Source organism: Henckelia pumila, chromosome 3 (genome assembly GCF_033568475.1).
Source record: "Henckelia pumila isolate YLH828 chromosome 3, ASM3356847v2, whole genome shotgun sequence".
Taxonomy (NCBI): Eukaryota; Viridiplantae; Streptophyta; class Magnoliopsida; order Lamiales; family Gesneriaceae; genus Henckelia; species Henckelia pumila.
Window position 1 is genome coordinate 189554804 of NC_133122.1, and position 13393 is coordinate 189568196.

Genomic DNA, 13393 nt, shown 5'->3' on the forward strand with positions numbered 1-13393 from the left:
TTGGTACTTGAAATATTTCTAACACTACTTGTTAATGTTTTTCGTAGTTGTATTGGATCAATTTTTTTTAACTGTCTTAATTATTAGCTTAAATATCATAAATTTTGATATAATATCAGATTATCATTATATTGTTCTCAAATTTGATTATTTTGTTCCTGTGATTGTATATTTTATATCGTGATAATGCTAATATATATATATATATATATATATATATATATATATATAATATATATATATTCCAATATTAAAAATGGCGATGTCGAGTTGATGAATGGTGGAAAGATAATTTTTTTTCACGGTTCTCCTCTTCTTATTAATACTATTATATAAAACTTGGGCACCCTTTAATAACTACTTTTGGTGTGTCAAGATGACACCAATTTTTTTTCTCCATTTTACCCCTATTCATTGAGAGTTCTTTGCACAGCTTCCTCTTTTTTTTTGTTTTTAAGGCAAAGGACAAAATAACATTTTGATAACTTCCATAATTCTAATTTCATCTCACGTCTCTCTTACATGTCTCCTAAAGAACATTCTTTTCTCCCAAACCAGAAATAAAAAATAAATTTTATTAAAAAATATTGTAAAAGTACGCAACGCGTGCTTCGGATTACTAGTTGTAATAAAGTGATGGAAGAGTAGAAGTCGATTATATGGAAGAAACAATTTAGTAGGATAAAAGATACTCATGTTGGTAAATAAAGAGACATGTCAATTCTCCTTATCCGCAAGTTTAAAAGTTTTGAGAGTCATGTTCGATCATTGTTGGTGTTGATATTTCCATTTCTTTCACTTCAAAAGACTTCTCTATCATTCTTGGCTTGCATGATATAGAGCAATAAGTTGATTTGAACCTAAATATTGAATCAAGATTCTTGTCTTGACATTTTGGAGAGAAAGTATGAAATGCTGACAAGATTTCTACGATGTTATGTGGCGACTGATATTGATGATTTTGTCAATTTTTAAATTTTTTTTTCATATCCGTTTGTATAATATTCTTCACTGAAATTATATTACTCCTAATTTTATATTTCTTTATATAGATTATCTTAGCATGTTTTTAAATTTTTTATAAGTGCATTTTATGAACTTGTTTTGCATATGATTTAACTTGAATTTTGTGATGTATTGAGCGGGTTTTATGCGTATTTGTTATTGTTTTTGTGATATGCAAGGATTGGAAGTTAAGTGCCGAGAATAGTCGGAAGAAGGAATTATGGATGCAAGTTTACAAAATTTACTGGAGCTGCAAGAGACATTCAAATTCGATCTGTACCGTTCAAATTGAAGTTAGGAATTTTAAAGCTTCTTTCAAAATTTCAGCTCGATCCGACAGTTATAACTCCGATAATGAATTTTTTAAGAATTCTGCGCAAAAGGAAGGCTGCAGTAGCGCCTAGGCGCCAATATGCAGCGCCTAAATGCTTGAGCTGTGCGAAAAAAATAATAATAAAAGAGTGCGAAAGATCAGCGCACCCGCACTGGTTTTCGGGCACCCCTGCGCTGCCGCAATGGAAAAAAATTCAAAAATTAAGGACGAAAACTTGTGCGCGTTTTGGGATTTTATTCGGCGGGTTTCAAGAACATATAAAAGGGACTTCAAGGACACAAATTTGAGGAGGCAGCCGCACTTTCACAAATACAACACACACACACACACACACAAAGAGATTGATCGAGAGATACAAGGCCTAACACAGTTGAAGAATTGGAAGCACCGATCAAGCACGAAGACGAAGACAACGCAATCTAGGGACAAATACGCTACTTTGGATTCGTTCTTCTTGCCTTTTCTTCTTAAATTCTAAAAATTTAATGTCTAGTTTCAAAAACATGATTTGTTTTTGCACTATTTTGATCATGAACTAAATTTATAAGTCTAAAAGATGATGTAGCTTGGTGTAGACAACCTTTACAACCTTTTGATTTTATGCGATTGAATTATCTTAATTTAATTGTGTTTTTTAGATTTGATTATCTTTTCAATTACTTGATCAATAATTGAATTGTCATATTTATTTGAAATTATTTCTTGGGAAATGTGATTTTGAATAGGATCATTAGAAAATACACTGTTAATGTTTATATAGCTCGGGAGGGTGTATAACTTTAACAGAGCTTTTGAAAGAACATCGTTTATCACATATCATTAAGCCTAGATTTTTAATAGGAATATTGAAATTAAATCTTAATTGATACATTTTATTTGTTACTCGAGAGAGAAAAATAAAAATAATTAAGTGTTCTTGGCTATTAAATGAAAGGAATTCATAAGCATAAATTAATTAGAAGTAGTTGTTGTCGAAATTAGGTGAAATCAAATCCTCTAGTTATTTATATCTCAGTGATATTTATCTCAAGTGTGCGAGTTGTTTTGCTTATTAATTTTCATTACTTATTTAAATTTGAAAGAAAAATTCTCTATTTAATTTTCTAGATAAATTTTATCCTATTTAATTAAGAACTAATATAATTTTCAATACATACTTCTCGTGGGAACGATACTCTACTTATCATATATTAAAACTTGACAATCATGCGCTTGCGAGCATAAATTATGCAACAAGTTTTTTGCGCCGTTGTCGGGGAGTATTTTAATTGAAGTTATATTTGTCTTGTTATCAATTAATCTAGATTTGAATTTAGAGTTTTTCTTTTTATTTTTTTTTTCAGTTACTGATTCGGTTTTATTATTCTGATCTGCAGTGTATTTGAAGATCTCAAAGCGTTGATTCTCTACTTTTTGATTCTGAAATCGAAAGAACTGCCAGAGCTTTGAGAAAAGCGAGAAGAGAAGAGTTGACAAGGATGGCTGAAAATAATCCACCTCCCTTGGTGCCAATTAGAGACCACTTCAGGCCTGTAGTCCAAGCTCATTATTCTGGCATAGCTCGTGGAACCATCAATGCTAATAATTTCGAGCTTAAGACTGCATTCATCAACATGGTGCAACAAAACCAGTTCAAAGAAGTGCTACTACTGACCCTCATCTACATCTGAGGACTTTTCTAGAGATCACGGATACGGTAAAAATGAATGGTGTTTCTGAAGATATTATTAGATTGCGTTTGTTTCCGTTTTCTCTCGTGGATCAGGCAAGGAGTTGGTTGCAATCATTATCACTTGGGAGTATCACTACTTGGGAAGACATTGCAAGCAAGTTTCTTGCAAAATATTTTACACCTACCAAATACACCCAACTGAAGGTAGAGATAAGCACTTTCAGGCAGAATGATTATGAGCAGTTGTACGAGGAATGGGAGCATTACATGGATTTTTTGAGACATTGTCCAAATCATAAATTTGAAGATTGGGAGAAAATTGAACTGTTTTTCAATGGATTGAATGCGCCCATGAGAATGTCTGTGGATTCAGCAGCTGGAGGTACGATCTTTGCTAAGGATCCTATTCAAGCTTATGAGATGTTGGAGCAAATTACAATCAACAGTTTCCAGTGGCCGGCTGAGAGAGTTGGTGTAAGGCCCGAGATTATTTAATTTTTATATGAGAATATTTGGAGTATATATTTAAATTTTAATATTCTTAAATTATTTTGGATTGAAATTGAATTAAAAATATTGATCGAGGACTGATTTGCATATAGCAAAGAGTTTAGGGACTAAATTGCAAAATAGCTTATATATATATATATATATATATCTCATTTCCACCATTATCTCACCAGCTTACACGTGAAAGGAAGGGAAGAAAACTCAGAAACTCACCTCACGCCATTTTCACTCTCTTGAAGCTTCGATTTTTCGTCATTCGGCCGTCAGAATTTGGTTTGAACATATATTTGCGACCACCGTTCCGAGAGCTACGTTTTGGTGTAAGTTTTCGTAAGTTCTATCATGTTTTATTTTGCGGTTGAAGATGAAATTCGAGTATTATTGGTTATATATGTTCTTGAGCTAGCATAGATTATATATTTCAAGACGGATCGGGAAAAGAACGCCGTTTGGATTTGTTATAAATTTTTGAAGCAATTTTCGAACATGACAATTTCTGATGCTGCTGAAATTCGATAGATTCATGCTGATATATTATGGTTATGAATGATATTGGATTGTTGGATTGAGTTAGATATAGTTTGGATTGTCGGTTTTTAGCCGTTACGCCGCCGGTTCGAAAATTGTCGAGATTTTCGTATAGTTGATTGAGCTAAGCCTGATTTGAGTTTCAAACTGATATTTCTAGCTTGTATGCACTTCATTTCAGGTTGGTGTTGAAGGCTATTCGAACTCGAGAATTCAGATTCGACTCGATAAGAAGATTGAGCAAGGTTTGCAACCATTTTCATTTGAAGAGTGAATTGTATGTTGGGTAGCTTATGATATAAGATCTTGTTGTGGATTTTCCAGACTTGGAGCTTCTACGATTCAAGAAAAGGTATAATCAATAATTGACCCAGATGAGATAGAACGCTCGAGATAGATATGATTCTCAAGTTTTCATTAAATCACATACACATATGATTAGTTGTTTTTGTTTGCTTTGTATGTGTTATATGGACTTTCTTGATTAGCATGATTTATTTGTTATTGTTTTGGCTTGTTACTTATTGATTATTGCATGATGCATCAGTTTTTGTGTGCATTCATCTTGAGCCATAAACCAATGAAGCATAGAGGGTCGAACGACCTAGATTGCAAAAGACGTTTGGAGAGCTATAGTTAAGTGACACGGAATATAGATTGCCTTCCAGAGCTATATGACTCAGTATATTTGCACCAAAGTCAGGGGATTGAGATACTTGACGCCACCTCATTTGGTAGAGTCGGTGGTATGATTGAGATTTTATTCCCCGGGATCCCAAGAACCAAGATTTCTTTGTTATCAGATTTGACAGCCTATGTTCTAAACATGCATTGCATTCGTATTTACTTTAGATCGCATGTTATGTCATTTATAATGAGAATTATATTTTCACTGGAGTTATTAGGCTGTTGCTTTGTTTTGTATGTGTGCATGGCAACAAGTGGGGCAAGAGCTGGTCAGAACCGACGTGGGTAGCTCGAGTTATAGTTTTAGCCATGTGACTCGGTTTTTTAGCAGATAACATGTTCTATAGACTTTATCAAATTTGTTTAGAAGTCAAGTAGCCTTGTACTTGTTTTAAAGAATGCTAAAACATGTTATGTTGTAATGTTTCAACTTGTTGAGTACTTTGTTTACTCTAGATATTTCATGTATTTAGAATACTAGATGGATGTAATAAATACATGTTTTGGTTTGGTGTTTTAAGTTGTGTATGCATTTTCTAGATTTGGAACAAGCCATAGAAGAATTCAGAATTTTAGCAGGGCACGGACCCTTTTGCTTGTCTCCGTGCCTAGGTTCGTGTACCTTCGCATTTGGTTTAGATTTTATTTTTGCTATGCACGAACCCTGTACATGCCTCCATGCATGGGTCTGTGTGGTATGAGATGAGGCAGTACCTTCATAAATTTGAGTTTTTGTGCACGGACCTGAGCACGGATTCCGTGTAGAAACCAGTAACATGATGATTTTGAGTTTTGGTGCACGAACCTCTGCACGGACCAGTGCACGGAGTTCGTGCAAATTTTTTATTTTTTTAAAAAGAATTTCTTGGTTTGACTATCTTGTATTATTTATTTTTAACCGTTATTTGCCCTAAGATTAGATTAGCAACCCGAAATACCCACAACAGGTGGTATCAGAGCATAAGTTTCTTGGACTGAGATAGAAGTTAACGAGCATGGTAGATTGAGTCTGTTTGATATATTGATATCTCATGCGATTGAATTCTTTATGTGATTACATGAATTCCATGCGAGCATGCTTTACTATTTCGAGAATTATATGATTGCATAATTATGTGCCTTAATCATCAATGCATGCTCTATTTGAGAAATAATTTCAGAACTTGTCCTCGATCAGAACCTGAATTATCACGAGAACGCATGAGAATGCGAATCAGAGAAGGATGAGAATATAATTGCTGAATATTCTATTGTTGTGAGACCCCGTTTCTAATCTTCTATACTAGGGTTTAAACAATCAAAGTAAAAGAAAAAGCATGCCAATTTTTTTTTATATAAGCCTTGCGCCCGCGCGAGCCATCATCTCGCGCGCGCGCAGGCAACGCGGCCAGAGGCCTCGCGGGAGGCTCGCACGCGCGGGCAAAATAACCGGAGCCCTCCAGGCTTCTCATGCGCGCGAGAGGTCAAGCCTCAATCGCGCGTAGGCCAATTGGGCAGAAAAGAGCAGGATCCTGGAAAATCACTCAAAGGAAACTCCAATCAATTAAAACCCATACACACATACAAATCAACATTTAAATATACAATATTCTAGGTTCTACCCAAAAATACAACATATCAAGTTCGACGATAGGGTTCGATCGACTAATCAAAATAATATAAGTTCAAAAGACACAACCCTACGACACGGTGTCTCACTTCTATCATTCTCACCCCGAGCTAACCCAAACGATTCGGTCCGGCTCCTGATCCTCCTGTTGTCAAGTACACATACAAACAAAAAAAACAGCCGGATAACCCGATTAGAAATATAATTTTCAAGTAAAAGAGACAGGCATGCAATAACAATTAAACATCTCATATTGAAATATAGCAATCATCAATAATTCAAAATGAGAAAGGATGTATGCATGACTTCAAAACTCGGGATTATCAAATCAGATAATCGAAAGATCAATCGATACTCGGTTGGGATCCCGGGGTCAAGTCATCAAGAACAACCCACCGACTCTCCCATTCGGGATGGATGTCGCTCAACTCAATCCCCTAGACTTCAGAGCAAGTATAAGAAGTATTCTAGCACTTGAAAAAACCCGAAATCCAAGGTCACTTCAATATAGCTTCCTAAATCGTCTAATTTCAAAACGAATCGAACATTCGGCTCAATATGAATGCAAGTGTAAACAAAATAAATCAATTAAGTTCACACCAACAAATTAACATGCAGTATGTGATTTTCGGGACTCGAGAATCAATCGAACTCGAGTATTCAACCCCATTCTATTCAATGTCGTCTTTTACCTTTCCAAGTTCTTAGGGGATTAAAATCTGAAAATGACAACGAACTCAATCAATATCGAATCAAATCAAAACAAACCATTACAAGAAGTTCAATACTATACCGTCTTCAACTCTCGAATCGTTTCAAACTCTCAAGTTCGTTCCAAACCCGAATCTTTCAACCAAACTCTGAAAATGTGAAATACGGATTCGATATCAATCTACTAACTCAAACAAACCCGGAAATCAAACCGAATAATAAAACCGATAATTAAAAACTCGATTTCGAAGACATAACGGCTATAAACGGTCAAACCAAAAATCTCAAACCAATTATCATCATCAATACAACTCAAACCCATCTTCCAAATCCAACAAACAACCAAATCCACCATAATTCCAAAACCCATTTTCGAAAATATGCTCCAAAAATCATATAAAATCCAAACTTCGTTCTTTTTCCGAACCGAATTCGAATACATGGTCTATGCTAGCTCAAGAACAACATACTCGAAAATTATCAAATTCTGACAACCCAACAAAAATAAAATTTCATAGATCGAAGAAAAACTTACGGCAAAAAAACGCCCTCGTTGCGGTGATTGTGAATCTCAACTCAAAACGAAATTCTAACGGTCGGATCGTACGAATCAGAAGAAGGAAAAAACTTGAAGAGTAGTCATGGCTTCTTCTCTCTCACTCGGCTAGTGTGAAGAGGAAGGGAGGAAGAGGAGTGATGGTGGTGATAGGATAGATAATAATAATATAACACTCCCAATTGACTAGTCAACCGACAAATTGCAATCCGGTCCCTGAAATTCCAAACTCAAAAAATTCAATCCCGGCTTAATTAATATCCATTAATTCAAAATAAATAATAATCAACTCTGCTAATCACGAAATAATTAATTTCAGGGCCTTACAATTCTCCCCCTCTAAGATTCGATTTCGTCCTCAAAATCTGACAGATCACAAACCTAAATAAAGGAAGAATCATACTGAAGAAGGACTCACATCAATCAAATAACTCTGGAAATCGTTGCTTCATATCAGATTCGGTCTCCAAAGTCGCTTCTTCAACTCCGTGACGACTCCACTGAATCTTCACTAATGGAATCGACTTGTTTCTAAGCTTCTTCTCTTTCCTGTCAAGAATCTGAATCGGTCTCTCGAAGTAACTCATAGTCTCATCGAGTTTTGCCTCGTCCGGTTGAAGAACATGGGATGGATCCGGATGATATTTCCGCAACATCAAAACGTGAAACACATCGTGGATGCCTGAAAAATACGAAGGAAGAGCAATCCTATAGGCAAGATCGCCTATCTTTTCCAAAATCTCATACGGACCAATGAATCTCGGCAACAACTTCCCTCTCTTCCCGAATCTGACAGTGCCTCGGAACGGAGAAATCTTCAAAAACACTCGGTCTCCCTGATCAAAACACAGTGGTCTGCGTCTGATATTAGCGTACTTGGCCTGTCTATCTTGGGCTATCTTCATTCTGGTTCGAATCAACTCACTCGCTCTGCCATATCGCGAATCATATCTTGACCCAACTCAGGTGATTCTGAAATCTCATCCCAAAATAACGGAGATCTGCACTTCTTCCCGTACAAAGCTTCAAAAGGTGCCATCCCAATACTCTCTTGGAAGCTGTTATTGTACGAAAACTCCACTAGAGGCAAAGAATCCTGCCAACCTGAGCCAAAATGAAGCACTAATGCTCGAAGCATATCCTCCAAAGTCTGGATCGTACGCTCGGAATGACTATCGTTCTGAGGGTGATACGCTGTGCTCAAGTGCAAACGAGTACTAAATGCCTCCTGTAAGATACGCCAAAAGTAAGAAGTTAATCTCGGGTCTCTGTCTGATACTATCGACTTCGGCACGCCGTGCAATCTCACAACCTTTTTGACATATAACTCGGCCATCTGATCGTGACGGTATGTCATTCGGTATGGAATAAAACAATCAGATTTCGTCAGCCGGTCAATCACTACCCAAATCGCATCACAACCTCTGACTGAACGCGGTAGCTTCGTGACGAAATCCATAGAGATGTGATCCCACTTCCATTCCGGAACAGACAAACTGTGGAATAATCCACCTGGTTTCTTCCTTTTGGCTTTCACCTGTTGACAATTCAGACAACGGGACACAAACCTCGTGACGTCTCCCTTCAGCTATTTCCACCAGATCTGAGTCTTTAGGTCATTATACATCTTTCGGCCTCTGGGATGAACACTGAACCGACTTCAATGCACCTCTCGAAGAATATGCTGTCTCAATTCAGAAACATTGGGCACCACAATACGGTTATTCACGAATAAAACATCATCCCTAACTTGAAACTCTGACTGGTGACCTGATCTGACCCTCTCTATCAAACTCTGACTGCTCGGATCAGATCTCTGTGCCTCTCTGATCAACTGAAACAGCTCTGGTTCGGCCTGAATCGCAAAAACACTGATGGATCTCCTATCGGTCTCAAAATCCAAACCAACAGTACAACAGTCTTCAATCAACTGAGAGACACCAATCATAGCGAGAGATAAGGAACAAAGTTTCCGACTAAGAGCGTCTGTAGCTGCATTTGACTTTTCGGGGTAATACTTGATCTGACAGTCAAAGTCCTTAAGCAAATCCATCCATCTCCTCTGTCTCATGTTCAACTCGGACTGGGAAAACAAGTATTTTAGGCTCTTGTGGTCAGGAAATATTTCAAATGACTCACCATAAAGGTAATGACGCTAGGTCTTCAAAGCAAAAACGATCGCAGCAAGCTCAAGATCATGGATCGGATAACGGGTCTTGTGCGGCTTCAGCTGCCTCGATGCATAAGCTATGACGTGCTTCCTCTGCATAAGAATGCATCCAAGACCACGGTGAGAAGCATCGCAGTAAACGGAAAAACCTCCCGTACCTGATGGAATAGATAAGATCGGTGCGCTGGTCAACCTCTTCTTCAGTTCAATAAAACTGGCCTCGCACTCCTCGGACCAAACAAACGGTGCATTCTTCTGGGTCAACTGGGTAATCGGCTTTGAAATAGAAGAGAAACCCTCAATAAATCGGCGATAATATCCCGCTAAACCCATAAAGCTACGGCTTTCTGGCACTGATGTCGGTCTCGGCCAATTCATGACTGCCTCGATCTTACTGGGGTCCACATCAATTCCATCTCCCGATATAATGTGGCCTAGAAAAACCACTCGGTCCAACCAGAACTCGCACTTTGATAGCTTAGCATACAACTGTTCGGCTCGTAAAATCTGCAATACAATCCTCAAATGCTCTGCATGATTTGAACGGTTCTTCGAATAGATTAGAACATCGCCAATGAAGATAATGAAAAACTCATCTAAATACCCCTGAAAGATACAATTCATCAGATCCATAAAAACTGCTAGAGCATTGGTCAAACCGAACGGCATGACTATAAACTCGAAATGCCCATATCTGGTTCTGAAAGCTGTATTAGGCACATCCTCGTCGCGACTCAGCTGATGATACCCTGATCTCAGATCTATCTTCGAATACACTGAAGAACCCTGCATTTGATCAAAAAGGTAATCAATTCTAGGTAGAGGATACTTTTTCTTGACCGTCGCTTTATTCAACTAGCGGTAGTCGATGCAGAGTCGCATAGAACCGTCTTTCTTCCTCACAAAAAGCACTGGAGCACCCAATCGGATGTATCCCTTGGAAATCAAATCTTCTAACTGCTCCTTCAACTCCTTCAATTCTAACGGAGCCATTCGGTAAGGAGCTTTCGAAATAGGCTGAGTACCTGGTGCAAGTTCAATGTTAAATTCGATCTCTCGAATAGGCGGCAAACCAGGAATCTCGTCTGGAAACATCTGGAAACTCGCTAACCACTGGTATCTCAGTAAACTCAGGGCTAGACCTCTGAACATCCACTGCATAAATCAGAAATCCCTCTGCTTCTCTCTGTAGCAAACGAGACATGGATAACACAAAAATCAAAGGAATTCTGGATCGAGAACCCTTACCGAAAAACTTCCATTCGTCTGCCATCTCAGGTCTGAATCGGACCAATTTCTGAAAACAATCTACTGTCGCCCTATACTTGGTCAGAGTATCAATCCCGACAATACAGTCAAAATCGGATAGTCCAATTACAATGCAGTTTATCTCAATCGAATTCCCCTCAAACTCTAACACACAATTTCGGACCAATCTCACCGAAATAGTTTCTCCACCCAAAGGCAAAGTAATAGAAACAACATCCGATAAAGGCTCAGCAAATAAAGCATGCATCACGACAAATCTTTCAGAAATAAAACATTGAGAAGCACCCGTATCAATCAAAACATACGCAGGATAACCAAAAATCAAACAGTTACCTGCTATCACGTCATTCGGAGCTGCATTGGCCTGATCCTCTGTCAAATCAAACACCCTCGCCTGCTGTCGAGGAGGTTGATTCTGATTCTGATTACCTCCCTGACGAGACTGCTGCTGGGACTGAAAAGAATGGACTGCAGAAGCTGATCTCTCGGGCTGAGCTAGCAGTCGAGAAGAACTTCCGCTCTGAGCTCTATCGGATCCCCGCTGAGGACAGACTCTAGCAAAGTGACCCGGCTGCTGGCAGATATTACAACTACCAAACACGCCTCGACACTGATCACTAGGGTGACGGCCTCCACACTTACTGCACGATGCTCCTGAAAACCCTGAATTTTGTCCAGAACTGAACTGTCTAGAGCCACTGGAACTCGATGAAATGCTCCCAGGCTTCTTAAATTGCTTCCCTTTTGGTCTATACTGATCTCGCCTATTTCTGCCACTGCTACCTCCCTCAAACCTCTGAGATTGATTCGATTATTGAGAAGGTTGGTACTGATACTGAGACTGCTGGGTCTGAAACTGAACAGGCTGATTATGAAAATATCTCTGCTGCTGCTGAGGAACTAACTGATTTCCTCGCTGCATCAATAGTCCAGCTTCGGCTCCCTTTGCCTGATCCATAGCATCTGCGAAGTTGTTGGGTCTCCCGGTATTGACCAAAGTGAAAATCTCCGGGTTCAAGTCGTTGATGAAATGATCGGCCTTGGATTCTTCGTTGTCTGCGATGTGAGGTGCAAACCTCAAGAGACTGTCAAATTTGCTCACATAATCCTCGATGCTCAAGTTCCCTTGCTTCAAATTCGCAAATTCGGCACCCTTTTCCTTTCGGTAAGACACAAGGAAGAATCGCTTATAGAACTCAGTTTTGAATAAACTCCAAGTGACAACAGTGCCTCGATTCTCATTTGCTCTCTTGGTTGTAGTCCACCAATTCTTAGCAACACCCTGTAGCTGGTGAATGACTAACCTGATTCTGCGATCATCGGTATAGTCGAGGGAATCAAAGAGTTGATCAATGTCCTCTAGCCAACTTTCACAATCAACGGAGTTCTCGGTACCCGTCAAGGTAGGCGGTTGGAACGATCGAAATCTCTTCAATAGAGTTTCCATAGGGGTCGCGGTAGCATCAATCTGATCCACTCCAGTACTACCCTGATCATTCGGAGGAGTTACTACTGGCTGCGGATTCTCATTAGAAGGAGGAACCATGTGTGGTTGATTTTTTTGCACAGATCATCGAGGTGCCATCTGATACCAAAGGGTTAGGACACAATATCTTAATCACAATCTCATAACTTTGGTGTCCAAAACTCTGCTTAGAGTACTCATGAATCTCAAGGATATTCGAAAACAGATGATAGCACAAATACAATTATATATCACGTAATTCATGCTTTATAAATTAAATCACAATTCATGTAATTCAATTAATTCAAGAATCAATAAAGCAGGCTCGCACATATTTAAAATAATCATTTAAATAAATCAATCACATGCGAGAATTCAATTCATGCGGACTCGATCTACCCCTCTCACTCTAGTTCAATTCCAAGAATTTTATCGCTCTGATACCACTTAATGTGAGACCCCGTTTCTAATCTTCTATACTCGGGTTTAAACAATGAAAGTAAAATAAAAAGCATGCCAATTTTTTTTTTTATAAAAGCCTCGCGCCCGCGCGAGCCATCGTTGCGCGTGCGCGCAGGCAACGTGTCCAGAGGCCTCGAGGGAGGCTCGCGCGCGCGCGTGCAAAATAACCCGAGCCCTCCAGGCTTCTTGCGCGCACGCGAGTTCAAGCCTCGCTCGCGCGCAGGCCAATCGGGCAGAAAAGAACAGGATCCTGGAAAATGACTCAAAGGCAACTCCAATCAATTAAAACACATACACACATAGAAATCAACATTTAAACATACAATATTCTAGGTTCTGCCCCAAAATACAACATATCAAGTTCGACTATAGGGTTCGATCGACTAATCAAAATAATATAAGTTCAAATGACACA